Source organism: Numida meleagris, unplaced genomic scaffold (genome assembly GCF_002078875.1).
Source record: "Numida meleagris isolate 19003 breed g44 Domestic line unplaced genomic scaffold, NumMel1.0 unplaced_Scaffold396, whole genome shotgun sequence".
Lineage (NCBI taxonomy): Eukaryota > Metazoa > Chordata > Aves > Galliformes > Numididae > Numida > Numida meleagris.
Window position 1 is genome coordinate 1 of NW_018364618.1, and position 4,375 is coordinate 4,375.

Sequence of the window (4,375 nt, forward strand, 5' to 3'; positions counted from 1 at the left end):
CATCCTTCTATGGCTGCTAGATGTACAGGTGTGCCATCCAGGGCTGCAAACAAGTGAGTCTGCAAGAAGCAAGTGCAAGTTTGCAGGCAAAACCTACAGCAAAATGGGAATGTTTTGGACAGAGCAAGGCCGTCTCCATTTTCACAGGACTCCCTCCTCCCCCTCGTCTCCAGCCTTCAGTCTGTTGACATGGGAACGCTTGAATCTTCCAAGGCTTTGAGGCAATTCCAGGCACTCCGCAGCTATTCTGTTTTTCACTGGTCTGCTGCATAACATGGGACCTGAGGGCTGACACAATGGCAAGGAGGAAGGAGAACAGTGTGGTGGTGTGAAGAGAGCAGCACTGAAAAGACCACGTCCTGCTGCTGCCCATGGCCATGGCTCCAGGGAAGCAGCAGCCCGACTCAAAGGCAGCAGAGAGGGAGCGCCCACGGGGCGGTGAGGGGCAGCCCCACAGACCCCAGGGCTGCTGCTCCATGTGGCAGTTGGGCTCCTGGTTCCTGCATGAAGGAACCAAGGGCTCCTCTCCATGATCCAGAGGAGATGGGAGCTGAGATCAATGACTTTCTGATCATTTCTCTATCTAGGCAAAGAGTGTAGTTACTTTTTTACATGAGGATTGTCAGCCAGAAGAAAAATGTAGAAAATAAAAAAGAAATGTGATGAATAGTGTTACTTGTTTGGAATTAAAAGCATCGTATGATTGAGAGATTGGGAGGGAGGGGGAAAGAGATGAAATGAAGGCAGTCCAAGCTTTTCCTGAATTTTTGATCATCCCATGAAGAGCATTTTACTGATGCTGAAGGAACGTGTCTTGCAAGAGTTTCCTGAGGGCATCCCTGAGCTGCTGGTTCCTCATGCTGTAGATGAGGGGGTTGATTACTGGAGGTACCACTGTGAATAACACTGCCACCACCAGGTCCAGGGATGGGGAGGAGATGGAGGGTGGCTTCAGGTAGGCAAAGATGGCAGTGCTGAGAAACAGGGAGACCACGGCCAGGTGAGGGAGGCACGTGGAAAAGGCTTTGTGCTGTCCCTGCTCAGAGGGCATCCTCAGCACGGCCCTGAAGATCTGCACATAGGACAGCACCATGAACAAAAAACAAGCAAAAAAGATTAAGGCACCAAATATGACGAGTCCAATTTCCCTGAGGTAAGAACCAGAGCAAGAGAGCTTGAGGATCTGGGGGATGTCAGAAGAAATGGTTCACGGCATTGCCATGGCAGAGTGGTATAGAAAATGAGCTGGCAGTGTGCAGCTGAGTATGGAGAACCGCAGTGCCCCAGGCAGCTGCTGCCATGGTGGCACAAGCTCTGCTGCCCACCAGGGTCCCGTAGTGCAGGGGCTTGCAGATGGCAACATAGCAGTCATAGGCCATGATGGTGAGAAGGGAATACTCTGCTCCATCCATGAAAAGAAAGAAAAAAGTTGGGTAGCGCATCCTGAGTAGGAGATGGTGGTGGTGTTCCCGAGGGCATTGGCCATGGCTTTGGGGAGAGTGGTGGAGATGCAGCCCAGGTCCAGGAGGGCGAGGTTGAGTAGGAAGAAGAGCATGGGGGTGTGCAGGTGGTGGTGGCAGGCTACAGCTGTGGTGATGAGGCCATTGCCCCGGAGGGCAGCCAGGTAGATGGCCAGGAAGAGGCAGAAGAGCAGGAGCTGCAGTTGTCACGTGCCTGCGAACGGCAGGAGGAGGAAGTCGCTGATGGAGCTGCTGTTGGGCATCTGCTGCCTTTGGCCACAAGAACCTGTCCAAGGTAAACAAAAGTTAGTGTCCAGTCTTTCTCTGTGCAAAGTGCTCAGTCAGCTCCGTGATGTGATCTACATTTCAGGAGGTTCCGTTTGCCATGAGGGCCTCTGCCCGTCCTCTGTGAAGGAAGCAGCCTTGTCCCTGTGGGTACATGGGAACGCGGCAAATAGAAGTTTTCAGGATAGATTTTCCTCCAAATTCTCATCCTACTCACCATGCCCAAGGAGCTATTGCTGAAATCAGAAACCCTGATCCCTTGTCCTGCACTCAGTGTGAATGGCTGTGAGAGGGAAAGGGATCTGTCAACGGTTTATGGGCGTTTGGCCCGGTTCCGTGACGAATGGGATGGGGGACCCATGGACCCATGCCCCGGGAAAAGGGAAAAGGGAAAAAAGGGTAAGGAGATGGCCCTGAGAGCAAAGAACTGCGGCAACAATCTGAGGAGAAACAAACTAATTGACTAACTAAGATATCAGAATGCAAAACAACACACTACAATACAGTATAATTACAATTTAAGCTGATAAATCCAATACAGAGAGAGAGAATGTCCAAAATCAAGGTAGGCCTTACTCTACTACTGACGATAAGACGGCTGGGGAGCGAGGTGCTGCCAGGACGAGAGATGGGTGGAAAGAGGGACGAGGTCTCGTGATCTGCAAGTTTTTGTCTTTTCCCTCTGGCTGGACAATGGTAACAGAGGAGCAAAGTCCCCTGGGGAATGTAGTAGTCCTTCTCTTCTGAGAACCAGATACATCGATTACATGATGTTAATATGTGGAATACTAATAACCGAAAATCACAAAACCATGACAATGACGCACCTTTACAACCATGTTCTTTGTTTGGGCAGCAATGTGTTTCCACAGTTCAGCAGCCCAAATCGGATTACCCCTTTGTTACCAGTTGCTTTGTTCCCACCGCTTTAAGCCTCCTAAGGCATTGGCCACCATCCATGACTTGCAGGTGACACCAAGTTGGCAGGAAGTGTGGATCTGCCTGGGGGTAGCGAGGCCCTACAGAGGGATCTGGACAGGCTGGATCTCTGGGCTGAAGTCAATGGGATGAGGTTCAACGAGACCAAGTGCCGGGTCCTGCACTTTGGCCACAACAACCCAGGGCAATGCTACAGGCTTGGAGCAGAGTGGGTGGAAGACTGCGTGGAGGAAACGGACCTGGGGGTATTGGTGGATGCTCGGCTGAGCATGAGGCAGCAGTGTGCCCAGGTGGCCAAGAAGGCCAATGGCATCCTGGCTTGGATCAGAAATAGTGTTGCCAGCAGGAGCANGAGGTGATAAGGAGCGACGCCCTGGTCGGGGGAACAGCCTGAGAGCTGGGCTCTTCCCAGTGCCCAACTTCAGTTCCCAGTGCTTCTTCAGTGCCCTGCCTTGCTCGTGCGGAGATGCGCACGCTTGGAAGGTCGTGAGCAAGGGGATTTGATTTGTGGAATCCAACTCCATCACCCGAGATTAGGTTCTAAAGCAGGTATGTTTATTACGGTGCTGCGCCCACACCAGATGCGCCCTACCAAACTCACATCACCATGGGCAGAAAAGTGAGATATTTCAAAGCCAAGCTTATACATATTCAGCAGGTTTCCTGGGACCCATGTGCATATTCAGCAGGTTTCCCCGGACTCATCTACATATTCATCATTTCCTGGGAATTTCTTTGCATACGGTCCCTTCCCCTGGTGCATGTGCTGTAGTTTCTCCTGGTGGTGGTTGGATGAAGGCTCGATGTCTTCCTCCCCACCCAGTGGTCGCTCTTGGATGAAGTCAGGAGTCTTCGTCTTGACCTTAGTCCCAGTTTGAGGAGGCTCTCCTATCTCGCATGCCTTTGCAGTTTCTTCTTATACCTGTTCCCCCTTTCCTTGTTCTCCCATTGGTTCTTTTCTTGCTGGCTTGCAGCAATCCTTCCTTGAGCTAGCAATGGAGAGCTAAATTAAGCAATGGCTGACAGTGAAAAGCTAAGCCAAGCAATTTGATGGACAGCTAAACTAGGCAATAGCTAAGCAATACCCTTCATCTTTCAACTCAAGGCTCCTAATTCCCAACTCGCTCTCTCAAATAAATCTTTGCATTTTTTGTAACACGAGGAATGTAGATCAGCTGAAGAGCTTTTGTGCCAGGCATGCACGACCAGGTGGAAGGATCCCCTCGTGCATCCGGCTCTGAGAACAAAGGATGCTTTCTGTCACTCCCGACTGAGTCTTAGAGAGTTTCCTCACTGACCGATTTCCACTAGCAACTCAGAACATCCCTGTTCTTTTGCTTTCAGTGACTGACACAACAGGCAGCCCCACACTGCTTTCTCAGTCTCTCTGGGGAAGTTCCTCATTAGAAACTTACTTCATGTAGGTGTGTGTGAGAGAGAGTTTCTTCTTCTGTAAATCCAATATACATTCAGAAATTTCACCCTGTGCCACAGCAGATATTGGATAAGAGGCGCATTAGCAGTTTCACATGCATTGAAAGTGTGCAAGGGTTGTGAGAAATACACACACGACAGACTCCCCATTCCTGCAGATCTTGGGATCAGTGTTTGAACCAAAGTGCAGGACACCAAGCTCATTTGTTTCAAACAACAAAACCCAAAATAATTTTCATCACAATTTAGAATTGCAG

The 4,375-nt window shown here is 50.3% G+C and overlaps 1 pseudogene; it reads right to left on the bottom strand.

Annotated features, from left to right (window-relative positions):
• Positions 1-747: 747 nt before the first annotated feature.
• On the bottom strand, positions 748-1,870 carry LOC110391526 (annotated as a pseudogene).
• Between the last annotated feature and the right edge of the window lie 2,505 nt (positions 1,871-4,375).